The sequence below is a fragment of the Ranitomeya imitator genome, chromosome 6 (genome assembly GCF_032444005.1).
Source record: "Ranitomeya imitator isolate aRanImi1 chromosome 6, aRanImi1.pri, whole genome shotgun sequence".
Classification (NCBI taxonomy): Eukaryota; Metazoa; Chordata; class Amphibia; order Anura; family Dendrobatidae; genus Ranitomeya; species Ranitomeya imitator.
In genome coordinates, this window is record NC_091287.1 from 93,405,793 (window position 1) to 93,425,031 (window position 19,239).

The window sequence follows — 19,239 nt, forward strand, 5'->3', positions numbered from 1 at the left end:
CCCTGACTTTAGGAGAACAACAAACTGAAGTGATAACAAGGGGTTCAAAGAGGCAAACCTCTGCACAAATGGATTGTCAGATTGGAAGTATGGTGCATAATGATCCATTCCGTACTGCAAGAGTAACTGGACTTCACATTGCAAGTCTAAGGGTATGTGCTCACATTAATTGCTTGCAGTGTTTTTTGCATGCAATTTTGTCACAAAAACTGAAGGTTTTCCTAATGCCAGCAAAGCAAATTATATTACTGAAATCTTGTGCACACATTGCTTATCGCTTATTTTCTCTGATCCCCTACACAACAGCACCACAGGACATTGACTCCCCAACCTAATGAGCACAGGAAATGCAAAGAGGTTAAAAAGCTCTTCCCCACCCTCTGTCCTTAGTGTTTTTTCCTGTCTATAGGGGCATGAAGATGTTTACTGTAGGTGTTGTGGCTACCGAACAGTCACCTCAGGGTTTATCTATCTTTGCTAAGCAGGGTTGCAGTGGTCAATCACTGCACCATCCTCCACATGCTACTTCGGCATCTGGAGTGGGACCATGCCATTCTTCTGCACTCCAGGGCAATGCTGAGTAATGGTAGGCTGGGATCCTCCCGAAGCTTCCCAGCCTTGTTCTTCCTTCTTCCCTCCATGTTTAGCGCTCATAGTAAGGGACAAAACTGCTGGGGTCCTTCAGGTGTGACGTCACTTCCAGTTGCGTTCCAGCGTGGAATTCATGGCTTTTTCAGAGTGGGACATTTGAAATTCGACCGCTGGAGCTCCAGAATCTATGAAGGATTCTTTATACTGGAGGAGCCATCTCATAGCATGGGATGCTGTCATGCTTGGTCACGGTCACTGCATTATAAGAGGCCCTAGGATCCAAACTTAGGACAACACCCCACTTTTGTTTTAGGATCCTGCACCAAGAGTGAGGGAGAAAGCTACAAATCGCAAACACACCATCTGGAATAAAAAGCTCCCATTTTCCCATAAGAAGCCCTTATGCCAGGGGTGTGGAGGAAGTAAGAGGAATGGTACGGAAATAAATTCAGACTTTAATAGCCTCTTTCTTTTCAATCTCTCTATACGGCGCCGTTGACAGCAAAGCAGAGGATTAAGGTCAAATAGGAAAAATGATATTCCCCATTAATGATAACATTCAAAGCTTAATTATGATTGAATGGGAGTTTTCCAGAGAAGCGGCTAAGCATTCAGAGAGCTAAAAAATGGATTTCCTCTAGAGGAGGACACAACCAAATGTTGGTCCACGATTCCTAAAGTAGATGTCCACGTAGCTAAAGTGGCAAGTAAAATGACCTTACAGTTTTAAGACTCCTCTCAGCTCAAAGACTCGATGAACTGGAAAATGGATAGTTTATTGAGGAAGTCCTTTGAGACATTGGTTGCTTAATTAAAGGCAAATGTCGCTTCCACCTGTGTGGCAAGATCCATATTCCTATGGTTACATCAGCTTGAAGATCATCTCAGTGGTGGTAGTCTTCCCAGAAGACCTGCTGGCCTCTTTACCTGTACTACAGAAAGCTGTGGGATTCCTAGTGGATGCCTCAGCAGAATTGGTTAGGATAGCGACAATATCTTCAGTTTTATCAAACACCTCAAGGAGAGCCCTCTGGTTGAAAACGTGGAGTGGAGATATTGTATCCAAATCCAACCTTTGTTCCATTCCTTTAACCCTTTACCCCCAAGGGTGGTTTGCATGTTAGTGACCGGGCCAATTTTTACAATTGTCACCACTGTCCCTTTATGAGGTTATAACCCTTGGACGCTTCAACAGATCTCAGTGATTCTGACAGTGTTTTCTCATGACATATTGTACTTCATGATAGTAGTAAAATTTCTTTGATATGACTTGCGTTTATTTGTGGAAAAAATAATTATTTTTTATATAAAATAGTTTTTATTGTATAAAAGCGCCAAAACATAAATAATAATATAAATGAGGTATCGCTGTCATCGTACTGACCCAAATAATAAAACTGCTTTATCAATTTTACCACATGCAGAACGGTGTAAACGCCAACCCAAAAGAAATTCATGAATTGCTGGTTTTTGTTCATTCTGCCTCCCAAAAATCGGAATAAAAAGCGATCAAAAAATGCCATGTGTCCGAAAATGGTACCAATAAAAACGTCATCTTGTCCTGCAAAAAACAAGACCTCACATGACTCTGTGGGCCAAAATATGGAAAAATTATAGCTCTCAAAATGTGGTGATGGAAAAACTATTTTTTGCAATAAAAAGCGTCTTTTAGTGTGTGACAGCTGTCAAACTTAAAAACTCGCTATAAATAGTAATTCAAACACCCCTTTATCACCCCCTTAGTTAAGGAAAAATAATAAAATAAAAAAAAATTAATTCCATTTTCCCATTGGGGTTAGGGTTGAGGTTAGGGTTTGGGCTAAAGTTAGGGTTGGGGCTAAAATTAGGATTAGGGTTACGATTGGGATTAGGGTTAGGTTTGTGGTTAGGGTTATGGTCAGGCAGAGAGTCTCTCTCTCAATTTTTAGTTTTTAAAAAAATGTTCAAATAAAAAAGAAATTGTATTTAAACCTCATGGACGTGCTGGAAACTCCCCTCCTTCTTCCTCACCGGTTATGGTTAGGGTTGGGATTAAGGTTAGGGGTGTGTTGGGGTTACGGTTGGAGTTAGAATTGGGGGTTTCCACTGTTTAGACACATCAGGGGCTCTCCAAACGTGACATGGCGTCTGATCGCAATTCCAGCCAATTTTGCTTTGAAAACTCACACGGCGCTCCTTCCAAGCTCTGCCATGCGCTCAGTGGTTTACCCAAACATATGGGGTATTCAGGAAAAATTGTACAATTTTTGGGGTCCAATTTCTCCTGTTACCCTTGGTAAAATAAAACTAATTGGATCTGAAGTAAGAATTTTTGTGAAAAAAATTTAAATGTTCATTTTTTTTTTTTTAAACATTGCAAAAATTCCTGTGAAGCACCTGAAGGATTAATAAACTTCTTGAATGTGGTTTTGAGCACCTTGAGGGGTGCAGTTTTTAGAATGTTGTCACACTTTATTTTCTATCATATAAACCCCTCAAAATGACTTCAAATGTGATGGGGTCCCTAAAAAAAAATGGTGTTGTAAAAATGAGAAATTGCTGGTCAACTTTTAATCCTTATAACTCACTAGCAAAAAAAAAAGTTGGTTCCAAAATTGTGCTGATGTAAAGTAGACATGTGGGAAATGTTATTTATTAAGTATTTTGTGTGACATATCTGTGTGATTTAAGGGCATGAAAATTCAAAGTTGGAAAATTGCGAAATCTTCACAATTTTCGCCAAATTTCCATTTTTTGCACCCCTTTATTCTAAGAGCTATAACTTTTTTTTATTTTTCTGGTGATGGATCTATATGGTGGCTTGTTTTTTTGCAGGACAAGATGATGTTTTCAGCGGTATCACGTTTATTTATATCCATCTTTTTGATCGTGTGTTATTCCACTTTTTGTTCGGCGGTATGATGATAAAGCATTGTTCTTTTGGCTTTTTTTTTAAATGGTGTTAACTAAAGGGGTTAACTCTTTTATAGGTCAAGCATTCATGCTTCAAAAAGACCAGTTTATGGTCAAAACGTTGCTGTATCATGGCGAAATAAAATACCTTTTGGAGATATCTACACCCAAATGGAGCGCTGTTCATTTGATGTTGATGGTCTTAGAAATAACATCTCTGTCATCCCCAAGATTACAAGAAATCCTGATTTTGGGGATCCAAGACCTACAAGAGTCAGGAGTGATCTCTTCAATTCCAAAAGAAGACAGAGGCCATGACCACTATTCTCGTCTATTTCTTATAAAAAAAAATAAAGCGGGGCCTACAGAATTATCATAAATTTGGAATGCCTGAACCACCATATTACATGCGGAAGGTACAAAATTGAGTCTACAATATCTACGGTCCCGCTGACAGGAAAATATTTTGTTATGGCGACCGTCGATCTACAGGATTCATATTACCATGTTCCCATACATCCTGCTTATCGGAAATTCCTGCGATTTTCAGTCACTCCAAGGACAGAAAGTTCTTCACTTCCAATTCAGTCTCCTTCCTTTTGGAATTTCTTTATCTCCTCCGATATTCGCAAAGATCATGGCAGAGGAGGTAGCATTCATAGAAAGCAGGACATTTGTATCATCTCCTACTTAGATTATTTTTTTTTAATAATGGCTCCCTCTGTTCTGAGACTCAAAAAGCATCTACAGACAACTCTCCAAACTCTAGCATCTCTAGGTTGGCTAGTAAATCTGCTGAAATCAGACCTGAATCCTTCCACAGAAGGGTTTTCCTGGAAACTCTTTGATTTCCAAGAACAACCTAAAAACAAGCAGATACAGATAAGATCCAGAATCTATACTCTGAGGAACCAGGGGAAGGTCTCCATAAAATTTGCAATGTCGGACCTGGTTTCCATGACATCTTGTATCCAAGCAGTCCCTTGGTCTCAGACCCATTGTCACAGAGATATAGTGACAGACAGGGGCCATAAGATTAAGACTAGTGATGAGCGAGTATACTTGTTGCTCGAGATTTCCCGAGCATGCTCGGGTGGTCTTCGAGTATTTGTAAGTGCTCGGAGATTTAGTTTTTGTTGATACAGCTGCATGATTTACAGCTGCTAGCCAGCATAAGTACATGTGGGGGTTGCCAGGGAATCCCCACATGTAATCAAGCTGGCTAACAGATGTAAATCATTCAGCTGCGGCTATGAAAACTAAATCTCCAAGCACTAAAAAATACTCAGAGGACACGTGAGCGTGCTTGGGAAATCTCAAGTAACGAGTATACTCGCTCATCACTAATTACGACGTCTGGTTTCACAAACTCCTGCACTGGTTAGAAGTACTGTACGTCACCATCTTATTAAACAGTGTAGGTTTTCTACTTGCTGTCAGTGCAAGATTTAATCGGTGCAAGAGTTAATCGGTTCAGTTGAAGCTCCTTGAGCTTTCCTACCTGGATTGTCTTTGCTGTTCTTTGTTGACCACTTCTCTATGCTATACAGGGTGGACCATTTATATGGATACCCCTAAATAAAATGGGCATCGTTGGTGATATCACCTTCTTGTTTGTGGCACATTATTATATGGGAGGGGGAAAACTTTTCAAGACGGCTGGTGAAGGTGGCGGCCATTTTGGATCCAACTTTATAAATGGCCCACCCAGGTGTATCCATATAAATGGCCCACCCTGTATATACTCACCTATGGCACTTACAAATTACCAGTGTTAGTTTCTCACTGCCTGGTTTGGAGTTGGCGTTTACAGATTTGTTCAGGAGGTTGTTGCTTGTAGTTTTAAGTGCACATCCTCTCTTATTGTTTTTTTCCTTCCTTTGACTCCTCTGTGTTCCACTCTGTTGTTTGGTGAGGGTATTTTGCATGATTGTTATTTTCATTTATCTCCGTAAGTCTTCCCTTGTTTGTCTGGTTAGTGTTATCCTATGCACTTCGGCTTTCCACCTCTTTGAGTGAGGGAAGGGACAGATAAAGATTGATATAGCAGCATAGCAAAGCATATAAACCCGGTATCTCCACCTTCAGGAGTAATCTGGGGGACAGGTATAGAGTACGGAACCACTAGTTCTATGGACCTGGTTAGCACCCAAAGTCCAAAGACACTGCGTGACATAACACTGGCCCACACCTTTTTTGATCCACTATGAATCCTGTGGCTGCTCTGGCAGGGCAACTGCAACAACTCAGCCTGGAGATGGCAAACATGCACACAGTTATTTTGAGGAAACACTTCAAGATTAGGGCCCATGGCCTTCAGTTAACCCCTGGAGGAACCCAAAATATCTCTACTGGATAGGTATTCTGGGGTCAGGATAAGTTCGTGTACCAGGTTTTTAGGTTTCTCCAATTACTACCGTAAGTTCATCAAGAACTTTCGGTAGTGGCCAAACCTCCGACTGACATGACCAGCAAAGGGCTGGACTTTTCCAAATAGTCCAGAAAGTGAGGCATTTAATACTTTAAAGAAATGTTTTGCCTCTTTGCCAATTCTTATACAACCTGACATCACTCAGCTATTCATTGCAGAGGTTGATGCGTCTTAAGTGTGGGTGGGGACTGCATTGTTGCAAGACACATCTCCAAGTAAATGGTGTCCATGTGTATACTTTCCAAAGAAACTGCTATCCACTGAGAAAAACTATGACACTGGTGAAAGGGAACTTGTGGGCTTTTGAAGAGCGACAACATTTTTTGGAGGGTGCAGTACATCTGGTCATGATAATCACCAATCATGAAAATATTTCATATTTGGAATCTGCAAACCATATGACACCTAGACAAGAAAGATGGTCATTGTTCTTCACCAGATTCAACTTTTTTGTGACGTATAGGCCTGGGTATAAGAACATTAAGGCGGATACCTTATCTCATTGTTTTCCTGGGGAGGAGATAATTGTGAACCAGTTCCTATATTACAGACAGGGATAGTTATTGCAACTATATGCTCTGATGGGAAAGAGGGAAGTCGTAAAAGCACAGGTGGACGCCCTGCTACCTGTCCTTCAGGTAGACTGTTTGTTCCTGTGAATCTCAGTCTTAAAATTGTAAGTGAACACCATGATGTGGTCTTGGCCGGACATCCTGGTAGTAGAGCACCACAGATCTTCTTACTTGTCATTTTTGGTGGTCAGGGGTGCATTAGGATGTTCAGGAGTATGTAGCTGCCTGCAGTATTTGTGAACGTTCTATGATCCCAAATACTCGTCTATCTGGTTCTCTTCAACCTTTAGCAATTCCCTGTAAATCGGACTCATTTGTAGGTAGATTTCATCACTGATCTACCAGTGTCAGCAGGTAATACTGTTATGATGATGATGGTGGACAGATTCAGAAAGATGTCTCATTTTATTGTGCTAACCGCTTTACCTAAGGTCAAGACCATGGTGCAAACTTTTAGCAAACAAATGGTGAATTTACATGGGATTCCTTCGGATATTGTTTTCAACTGAGGGGTGCAATTTATTTCCAAATTTTGGAAAGCATTTTGTGCTCATTTGGGGGACCATATTTCATTTTCTTGCGCCTTTTATCCACAGTGTAATCGGCAAACTGAACCTGTGAACCAGAATCTTGAGACATAGCTTAGGTGTTTTGTGTCTGAGAATCAGAAGGATTTGATTACTTATTTACCTCTAGCTGAATTTGCGGTGGATAACCGGTGTCATGAGTGTACTGGCAAGTCTCCATTCTTCAATTTTGCTCTATCAATAGGAGTACCTATAGGAGTATCAATAGGAGTTCTTCAGGAGTACCTGGGGATGAAATTTTATTTTTATCTATTACATCAGTGTGGTAAGGTGTTCTTGATAATTTGAAGAAGATGGGGTCCAGATGTAACAGTTTAGCTGATCGCAGACGTTTGGTGGGTCGGGACCTGTATGTTGGTGACTTGATGTAGTTGTCCTTGAAGAACATTAAGTTGAATGTTCTGGCTTGAAAATTGGGACCCAGGTTCATCGGTTCCTATAAGACTGTGGCCATTGTAAATCCAGTAGCGTTTTGCCTTGCTTTGCCACTTTTAAGGTTCATAATGTGTTTCACTACTCAACTCAAAAAATACAATGCTTCCTCTGATCCAGCTCTATCACTACCTTCCCAAGTCGTTTATGGGAATCTGGAATTTCAGATAGGTAAAATTATAAATTCTCGCTTAGTTCGTTGGGCGCTTCAGTATCTGGTACATTGGAAGGGTTACGTTCTTGAAAAGAGAATGTGGGTACCAGCATCTGATGTACAGGATGGGCCATTTATATGGATACACCTGGGTAGGCCATTTATAAAGTTCCAAAGAACCAAAATGGCTGACTTCAAAATGGCAGCCATGGTCACCACCCATCTTGAAAAGTTTTCCCCCTCCCATATATTAATGTGCCACAAACAGGAAGTTGATATCACCAACCATTCCCATTTTATTTAGGTGTATCCATATACATGGCCCACCCAGGTGTATCCATATAAATGGCCCATCCTGTGCATGCAATCAGGTTGGTACACCCAGATAAACCTGGCCCAAAGGTCCCTCTTAGATGAGGGTACTGTCACAGTGATACCACCAAAGAGACGGGCCGTAAAACTGCAGCATCTAGTTTCATGAACTCCTGCACTGGTTAGAAGTACTTTACCATCTTATTTAACAGTGTAAGTTTTTTCCTTGCTGGCAGTGCAAGGGTTTATCTGTTCAGTTGAAGCTCCTGGAGCTTTCCTACCTGGATTGTCTCCGCTGTTCAGTGTTGGCCACTCCCCTCTGATATATATGCTTGCCTCTGGCTCTTAGGAATTGCCAGTGTTAGTTCCCACTGCCTGGTTTGGAGTTGGAGGTGAACTTCATTGCTGTAGTTGGCACTTTTTCTTCTTATTTTAAGATGAACTGAATGTCAGCATGAAAATTTGCAGCATGCATCATTCTCTTCTGTATTTTGGATGTGACTCAGCCATTCAAGTCAGTAGGTGTGCAAAAAGATCAGAACCTAATCGTCATCCGTATAGCATCCGATGTTTACGGATTCATTGCAATTCTTTAACATAGGAGACTGTATTTGGTTTTGTAAATTTTAATGACTGCTGATGTATAAAAACAAATGCCATGGCTATACAGATGACAATATAGATGATAAAGCACCAATTTTTTGTTTAAAATGCTTGTGTGAACTTGGCCTTGACGAATTAGGATCTTATTTTTTTCTGATTGCATTTTAATAAATCCAGTCTGATGCTGGTGCAACTACAAGTCATATCATAACCAGCATCCTCTTCCAGTTGAAGACTAGAGCTACACGGTGACTTTAGCTATACGACCATAACATTGTCTGAAACTTGCTGTCACATGACTATTTCATGAACTGCAATTTGGCTGTAAAAAAAAATAACCAACTGACATTCTGGTCTATGAGGTCAACGTTAAGTGTGGCTAATGATCTGCAGCAGGGTGGGACTTTTGGAGACAGCTGGGTGGTAGTCACGGTATGTTGTGTGCACAGCACCAATAAAAACCGGTTTCCTTACTTCCTGATTGTTATCAACTGTTGTACTACAAGGCCCAGCATGCACAGCTCACGCTGCACTAAAGCCTTTGTTCTATTTGCTGCATACCTCAGCATACCCTGCTGTAGGACCACAACACCTAGCATGCCCTGCTGAGCCAATACTGAAGTGTAGCTTTCCTTATTTCCTCCTTGCTACATTATGTACTACTAGACTCTGCTGTTACAGACCTACAGAATTCCTTATTTCCTGATCGATGTAGTACTATCAGACTCAGCATGTCCTACTGAATTGTTACCGGCCTAAAGAGTTAATTATTCTCCGCTAGTGGTAGTACTACTACACCCAGTCTGTCCTCTGCTGTTACAGTGCTCCTCAGAATTCTTTATTTCCCTATTACTATAGTACCAAAAGACCCAGCATGCCCTGCTCAATTATTACAGATATACAGAATTCCTTATTTCCTGATCGATGTAGTACTATCAGACCCAGCATGTCCTGCTGAATTGTTACAGACCTACAGTCAGTTATTCCATTAGCTGTAGTACTACTACACCCAGCCTGTCCTCTGCTGTTACAGTACTCCTCAGAATGCTTTATTTCCCTATTACCCAGCATGCCCCGCTCAATTATTACAGCTATACAGAATTCCTTTTTTTCTGATTGCTTTAGTACTATAAGACACAGCAAGTCCTGCTGTTATTACAGATATAGAGAATGCCTGATTTCTTCATTGGTGTAGAACTACAAGACCCAGCATGTCCGGCTTAGCCTAAAATGCCCTCATTTCTACCAGTGTGACTACAACTCTCATCTTCACCTGCTCAGCTATGTCAGAACTCTAACATTCCTTCCTGTACTTTACGTGTTGTGTAACTACAAGTCCCAGCATGCCCTGCCAACCCCGCTCTGCAGGACAGATTACACGCTCTCCCTTCACAGACACCGGAGCACACGGAGGACCGCTCCGCAGCTCGCCCGCCCCGCAGCTCGCCGCCCGCCCCGCAGCTCGCCGCCCGCCCCGCAGCTCGCCGCCCGCCCCGCAGCTCGCCGCCCGCCCCGCAGCTCGCCGCCCGCCCTTCTCCCCGGCTCCCGCATGACTCAGCCCCAGCAGCTGAGCGCTCTCCTCCGGGGGGCGTGTCCAGCCTCCTACCGGGGCGTGTCCGCCCGCCCCCGGCCACACCCCCGCTCCGCTATGATTTAGAAGTTCAGGAATCCCACGTGACGTCACCGGGGATGATGTAATGCGGCTGTAAATAGAACGTATTGTAATCTTCCCTCAGTCCAGCGTGGTTCTTTTGTAGTACATGGCACTGTGGCTTTAAGTGTGTGTGTGTGTGATGCAGGGGGAAAGTCACTCCCCACTCCAGAAAGAAGCCGAGAGTCTGTAGCAGGTCTGTGAGGAGTTCGCTGCTGCTCCAAGTGTTTGCCCTGTCCATGCTGCAGCCAAATAAAGTTCTATCACTCCTTCCCTGAGACCGCGGAGACCCCAAACTACACGAGACCCCACAGCCTCCTCATATAGCTTCTGATTTCTACACTTGTTGGGTAAGTGGAGAAGAAAATATTTCCTATTAATATTGATTCATATTTATTTTCTACATTGTGTTCTTATCTGTGATGTATTTAAAGGGACAGCAGCGTTACCCATGAGACCGTGTGCGGTGTGTGCTGCTAATGGGCAGGTTGTCAGATCTGACACCTGCTGTCACAACCCTCCCAGGGCCATCACAGCGTCCCAAACTTCTGTACGGTCGCCCGCTGTCACTGCGGCGCTGAAGGGGTTAAGCTAGCGGCTCACTCCACTGATCTCTTCAGGATGACAGTGACAGTTGTCAGGACATCAGGTGGATGGAGGGGTGTGTGCTGCTAATCCCCGATACCAGTGATCAGGAGAAGGTGCCAGCTGTGGTGTCACTCGCTTCTTATCACTTGTCACCAAAAGTTTTGCTGGAAGTGAAAGTTTAAAAACTTTTTTTTTTTCTCTACCCAGCTCGGAGGATCCTAGCATAGGACTGCAGATTAGTCATTAGCAAGTCATTAATATGCTGGTGCCATCACCAACATACGAGACAATACACTTCACTGCCATCCCCGTCGCCTCCGAAAAATAATACAATAAATAAGGGACAGATAACCCCGGCATTGTTCATGGGTTGTCAGGCCAACAGTGAGGCACTGCTGTTAGGAGAGGATGCTGAAACCTGTCCTGGCATCACTGTCTAGGACTTTAGTCGGGTTTATTAACAACAGACCCGGATTTTGGGACACAACCTTATGCTGTAAATACATACTATACATTATATACTATACATTATATTCCACGGGATCTCTTATTGTGTAAAAATGATCATTTCTACAAACTTTATTATAAGGGTCTATCCAGACAGTGCGGTGGGGTTAGTCCAGGTGCTGCGATTACTCCAAAAACGTGACATTTCCATGCGGTTTCACTTAATAAAAATCTGAAAAAAGTATTATTATTAATTACAAATTAATTAATTTAATAGTAGCGACCCCTGCTCCTAAGTGATGCCGCTCGAGACGTAGCTGAGCTGAATTTTCTTATGAAAACCCGTCAGTTCGGACGATACATGACAAACTCAGCTTCAACTTCGAACTCGGCTCTGCTTCTTCTGTCCAACTCTCCCGCAGCACAGCTGTATTTTGTTTTGCTACTTATTCATCTATTTACAGTATGGCCATAAGACATTTTTGCATTAGGTCACTTTTATTTTTTTCGCCTTTTTTTTATGCTTTTTTCACACTGTTGACCGCCCCAGCCTCCTACACGCTGTATGATGACGCGTTTCGCCGCCTGCGTCGGACTGTGCTTTGTGCGTATTTGGTTGTTAGGTGTCAGCATTTGTATGTTTTTCTCGCCGTCATCCCTGGGAATAATTCTGGACGTGGGGCCATTACATCATTCTCCAGCCTAGGAAGAGGGTATGATTAGCAGCCTCAGATAGTGAAGGGTTCAGGGGTTAGATATGCTGACAGTGCAGTCTGCCTCCCAGATAAACACTGCCTAAACATACTGGACCGCTTTGTTTTGTGCAGTGCTGATTCTTTTAATGCTCCACGCATTGTATCTTGGTGGGAATTTTGATTTTGAGATATAGCTGGTTGGTAGAACCCGCCGGCTGATGGATGAATGCATGGGAACAGAACGATCATATTGTAATTACTAAGAATTAACAGCATATACTATTACTAAGAAAGCTCCGACACACTGTATCACTGCTCCACCGTTATTACTTTATTTACAGGGACCATAAACGTCATTAAAAGCACTGACGCGTTTCGAGCTATTAATCATAATTAATTTTACCTATAAGTCTCAAGTTCCTGAACGCTCCTTAAGGCCATGACCAGCCAAGGGTTCAGTAATTAAGACCTGTCAGTCGGACATTAAGATCACACCTTTCGTGTGTTCACAAACTTCACGTGAAGTTCTCCTGTATCTCACCTCTTACTGCGCGACCCCGAGCAAAGGTGAAAAGACAAGAGGTGCTTCATTATGTTAAAAACCGACCATGGGCCCAAACCATTGATCTTTTTCCTCCACCCACCCAAAAGATGAATGGAGCAAAAGCGTGAGAAGAAAAGGAGGGTACGTAAAGGTCTGTAGGGTCACTAGGATAGAAGGGAGATCAACCAGGACGACTGGCATTAAGGAGATGAAAACTAGCAAGTTACAGGAAACTTGCTGGAAAGACCAAAAAAAAAATAAAAAATGAATTTTTAATATTAAAATATATTGTCAGTGTAGATTTTGGAATAAAATATATGAGACGGCGAGGTCAGTATAAAATGCTCAAAAAGAGGCAATTATAATAGCTGCTAATGTATGTAGACAGTACATATGTTTACAGCATATATATATATATATATACATATATGTGTGAATATATATGTGTGTATATATATATATATATATACACACATGCACACATATATATATATATATATGCAATGGTTTAAACTGTGTATATTATATATGTATATTTACAGCACTGCATATATATATATATATATATATATATATATGTGTGTATATGCTTATGTATGTATATATATACATACACATATATGTGTATGTATATATATATGTATATATATATATACATTTATATTAAACAGTCCTTTGAACGTGTGTGTTTCCAGCAGACGTGATATGTGCTTCCATGCTTATACATATTTTTCCACTACATAATATACCAACATCTTGTAACTCATACATTTCTGGTAACATCTCCCCTAATCTTAATCTTTGGCACATGTAGCATTGGAAAACTGTTATGTAAGCCACTTAGTTACTAATATAAAAGTGAAGAAGTTAGGCATGGATTGTACAAAAACGAAAACTTTCCAAACTGTAGACGTGCTGTCTGACGGGGGCGAGCGTTACCAGTCCAGCATTAAATGCTTTGATTTGTCCTCCTGCTCTGTGTTCGGCAGAAGTCTGAATAGTGGGACCATTTTCTATTTTATTTTATCCAATAAATATTTTCAGGTTGTTTTTTTTTGATGATTATAAAGGGATTCACAAATACCGCAAAATCGTAATTTCACTGATTTATACAAAGGAATTATAGGCGATAAGGAGCCCATGGAGTATAAAGAGGTTTTAAAAGGAAACTAAAGTACAGAGGTCTTTAAAAAAAAGTAGTGAAAGTTCATCTTCATAAACTGGATTGCTATTGGAAATCAAACCATCCCCAAAAAAAGAGACAGGTAAATGTGAGCCATAGTGCGTAGTGTGGCATAAAGCCTGGGCACGGCTTCTGAATCACTATAATGTACGGTATCTGCAGCTCCTAATCCAGAACAGGGGCCATGTCCCATATAAAGCTCCGATGGAGCGCTTGATTAATGATAATAAGTAATTAAACATATTGTTTGAAGCCGTCTGGGGTAATGCATCAGAGAATTAGCTCGTCCTCGTTACATTACAGGCCCTTAACCTTCGTTGGCCCAATGCTCCGATCTGACAGTCAATTCTAGGTCTGATGGTTCACGTGTAAATGCCCCATTTTCTCCCATGTAATTGATATACTTATATGTGACGGGGGTAAATCGATGCTACCCTACAGACTGATCCCGTAGATTGCTGATGGGATCATTCATTGTACACAACCACCTGTATAAGGCTTTCAGTTTAGATTTGTTTATAAGGTGGAAGTGAAAAGTTTAACCACAGGTTTACTGGGCTTGATTAGGCCACACTAACAAGGTAAAGTGGTGCATTTGGGAACTGCACTCATCTTGTTAAAAAACTGAAGTTAAAATGATGTTACGTTTTCATTAAGTATTTTTTTAAATAAAACCTTCCGTAATATTTTACTATAAGGTGATGTTCACACTATGGGTATTTGGTGCATTTTTGTCTCTGTGTATTTTTGCTGCGCAAAACAATGCAGCGTCTTATAATTCCAGCAAAGTAGATGGAAATATTTTTTTTTACGCTGTGTACACTGACATTTCAGTTTTTCTTGTGATTATGCTGAGTTTCGTGTGCAGGTTTTCCCCTTAGAATTGCATTAAATGCGAAAAATCCACAGGTAAAAAATGACTATGTTTTTAATGCATTTCCACTGTAGACACACACTATAAAAGCACATACGGTAACTATATCAATAAAGTCTCGTCAAAGTACCAGGAAGTATCGAAAACATGTCATACCAAAAAGAGGCCAAAACTGCAGCTTAAAAAATCCGATTAAAAAATGCACAGAAAAATGAATAATAAAAAAACAACGCAAGTGACCCAATTTAGCTAACAGGTGCAGAAATGCTGCAGAAAATCTGCAATATTAAAAACGCACTCATGGTGTGAATGTAGTGGTGGCGGAAAGAATGCAACGGAATTCCCAGCAGAATCTATCTATCTATCTATCTATCTATCTATCTATCTATCTATCTATCTATCTATCTATCTATCTATTATCTATCTATCTATTATCTATCTATCTATCTATCTATCCTTCTATCTATCTATCTATCTATCTATCTATCTATCTATCTATCTATTATCTATCTATTATCTATATATCTATTATCTATCTATCTATCTATCTATCTATCTATCTATCTATCTATCTATCTATTATCTATCTATCTATTATCTATCTATCTATCTATCTATCTATCTATCTATCTATCTATCTATCTATTATCTATCTATCTATCTATCTATCTATTATCTATCTATCTATCTATTATCTATCTATCTATCTATCTATCTATCTATCTATCTATCTATCTATCTATCTATCTATTATCTATCTATCTATTATCTATCTATCTATTATCTATCTATATATCTATTATCTATCTATCTATCTATCTATATATCTATTATCTATCTATCTATCTATCTATCTATCTATCTATCTATCTATCTATCTATCTATCTATTATCTATCTATCTATCTATCTATCTGTCCATCTATCTATCTATCTATCTATCTATCTATCTATCTATCTATCTATCTATCTATCTATCCATCTATCATGGCTTTACACTGTAATAGGTTATTACTCTCCTACTAGAAAATATAGTACTAATGGAATATCTCAGATCTTACGCAGGATCATAACCCTGTTACTAGGTGGCGCCGTCTCATGGATGGTATAGATTGCAGACCGGTCTCTTAACAGTCTTCCGTCATTACAGAGTTGATTATGCAGCAGGCCTAACAGTAAAACAGTTTTTTAGGGGAATTTTCCACATTTTTTTAAAACGCTTACTTATTGGTCAATGGAAAATCTAGTATCATGTACAACTGCAGTTACAGTGGCATTCCCAGGTCATTTTATGCCCATACAGAAATGTATAGAAGGCCTGAAGCAACGCAGATACATCTGCTGCTTACTGAAACTTAATATTTGTGTAGTTCAGTCTCCGATGTTTCTGACAGTCCGTCCATCTCTTACCTAACATTGCTATAGGAAACCAAGATGATAATTGATATCTGAATGAGAAATGATTGTAAGCGTACGCATCGGCTTTACACCGCAAGCTTTATGGCTAATGCTCACTAAATGTATTACGCTCTGTAGAATGTTTTCATGTGTAGACGACGCATCTACAAATATTGCAGATCAATATATTTGAAAAACCCTCATGGGAGGGAGGATATCGGGACATGCGTTTAACTTTTAAAAAAGTTTTGTTTTATTTTTTTACTTTTTAACTGAAAATTCAAAAATACACAAACACACCACAAATTGCCATATCTGCTGATTTGCAGCGCTGGGGTCTTGGGTTCAAATCCCACCAAGTGCAACATCTGCAAGGAGTTTGTATGTTCTCCCCGTGTTTGCGTGGGTTTCCTCCGGGTTCCCCGGTTTCCTCCAACACTCCAAAGACATACTGATAGGGAATCTAGATTGTGAGCCTCAATGGGGATAGTGATGGTGATGTCTGTAAAGCGCTGTCGAATAAGATGGTGCTATATAAGTGAGTAAAATTAATAATAATAAAAAATATATCATACTAAATGAAAAATCAAGTAAATATAAGGAAAAGTTGTTATGGTGGTCCCTAACTTTTAATACCTTATGAGCCACATTTAACTTTGAGTGATGATTGGGACTTGACTCGCATTCATGGTTATAACTCAGAGATTCCATGGTGAGTAAAAAAAAAAATCACAATCCTCCGCTATAATGCATGCCTGAATATAACAGATCCAAGAATAGGTAATGTAAAAGCTTCCATTGTTTGGCCCTGTTCACATTTTTCTTAATAGACAAAACCATGAGTGAATCCTAAAGGGAGCAAATGTATAAAGGGAGAGCGTGCACTTCTTATCTCTTTGGATTAGTTGGTGGCATTGGCTAAGTACTTGGCCTATACTGCAGTGACACGAAGTAACCGGACTGGGCTCCGCTAAGGTGCATTTTGTACCTTATGCATTTTGTACCTTAGTTATGATGCATTTTGCACCTTAGTTATGATGCATTTTGTACCTTAGTTATGATGCATTTTGCACCTTAGTTATGGTGCCTTTCGCACCTTAGTTATGGTGCCTTTCGCACCTTAGTTATGATGCATTTTGCACCTTAGTTATGGTGCCTTTCACACCTTAGGTATGGTGCCTTTCGCACCTTAGTTATGATGCATTTTGCACCTTAGTTATGGTGCCTTTCGCACCTTAGTTATGGTGCCTTTCGCACCTTATTTATGATGCATTTCGCACCTTAGTTATGATGCATTTCGCACCTTAGTTATGATGCATTTTGCACCTTAGTTATGATGCATTTTGCACCTTAGTTATGGTGCCTTTGGCACCTTAGTTATGATGCATTTTGCACCTTAGTTATGATGCATTTTGCTCCTTAGTTATGATGCATTTTGCACCTTAGTTATGGTGCCTTTCGCACCTTAGTTATGATGCATTTTGCGCCTTAGTTATGGTGCCTTTCGCACCTTAGTTATGATGCATTTTGCACCTTAGTTATGATGCATTTTGCACCTTAGTTATGATGCATTTTGTACCTTAGTTATGGTGCATTTTGTACCTTAGTTATGATGCATTTTGCACCTTAGTTATGGTGCCTTTCGCACCTTAGTTATGGTGCCTTTCGCACCTTATTTATGATGCATTTCGCACCTTAGTTATGATGCATTTCGCACCTTAGTTATGATGCATTTTGCACCTTAGTTATGATGCATTTTGCACCTTAGTTATGGTGCCTTTGGCACCTTAGTTATGATGCATTTTGCACCTTAGTTATGATGCATTTTGCTCCTTAGTTATGATGCATTTTGCACCTTAGTTATGGTGCCTTTCGCACCTTAGTTATCATGCATTTTGCACCTTAGTTATGGTGCCTTTTGCACCTTAGTTATGATGCCTTTTGTACCTTAGTTATGGTACATTTTGCATCTTAGTTATGATGCATTTTGTACCTTAGTTATGGTGCATTTTGCACCCATTTTGTACCTTAGTTATGGTGCATTTTGCACCTTAGTTATGATGCATTTTGTACCTTAGTTATGATGCATTTTGCACCTTAGTTATGGTGCCTTTTGCACCTTATTTATTGGCTACTTCAGAATGATTACTGTATATGGATTGGGAAAGAAAGGCATCCATGAATTAGCTGTATGCTCAGCACCATAATATGAAAAGGCCCCTTATACACTCTGATTACCATACCTTATGTCTTGATAGATCAAGCAAATATTGTTCATTTATTCGTTTTCAATTTATAATTTTTTATGTTTTTTTTTTTCATTTAATTTATTGTTCTATTGAAGTGTAAAGAAATCTGCAAATTGTAAAGCTGTTTTGAAAGACTATTATACAGGTAGAAGCTACGAATATACTTTTTTCAGTGTCCCGAAATCCCAGGTTGCTGTGAAATGTTCTGAGATATGGACTCTTGCTGATTCAGGCTCATGCAGTAAATGATACAGTGTTAGGGGATCGTATGTCTCACCTAAGTACTGTTCTAGTGTATCCCAATAAATAATTCCTGTTGGTTAATGTTCAGGGGAGCGGTGCATTTTTTAAGAGCAGTCTATATTCCTTACTTGGAAAAATGAATCTGCAAACAGGCCGGATTGGATGGAAGAAGTATTTTATGTAACTGATCGCATGTTTTGTTCATGAGAAGTGATCAGTTGATAAGGGGAAATTACCCATTTAATCAAGGCCCTGAGGTGGCAGGAACATATACATGCGTGGTCTATCTTTTAAGCTTCGGGGGGCCTAATGTTAATTATTGACAACGATCGCTCATGAAAGATATTACTTATAGAATAATCGGTTGCATCTAAGGAGACGGTTGAATCAGATGTGTGCGGAATTTAGATCTTTCCTGCGGTATATAGCAGTATATGTTTTATGTGTTGTAGTGAGATATGGTTTCTTGCATTGTGTAATTTAATTGATGGAATATGGCAGCGAAGTGTAACTTGTGTTAGTGCACAAAACCGATCCGAGCTGCACATGTGAAGCCTACAGTTCACCTGCACATATAGCTATACTGTATGGAGAAAGTCCTGCTGATTGCTGTGCTTCATGTATTATTACTATACATTCCTTTAAATCCATTTACAAGTTTTACGCTCCTCATGCAAACATCACCCCCAAAACCGCTTCTCCCGTCTCGATTGCAAGAATGTTTTCTATTAATTCTATAAAATGCGATTGGCCCACATGGCAATATCATTAATGCCTGCTTAAGTTTTGAAAAC

At 40.1% G+C, this 19,239-nt stretch overlaps 1 protein-coding gene across 2 annotated transcripts in view; it reads left to right on the forward strand.

The window, feature by feature from the left end:
- Positions 1-10,308: 10,308 nt before the first annotated feature.
- Positions 10,309-19,239, forward strand: part of CREB5 (cAMP responsive element binding protein 5) — a 622,793-nt gene continuing 613,862 nt past the window's right edge. For both annotated transcript variants that reach the window (XM_069729919.1, XM_069729920.1), the window contains exon 1: positions 10,309-10,575. The gene's annotated coding sequence lies outside the window, so the exon portion shown is untranslated. The remainder of the gene's footprint in view (positions 10,576-19,239) is intronic.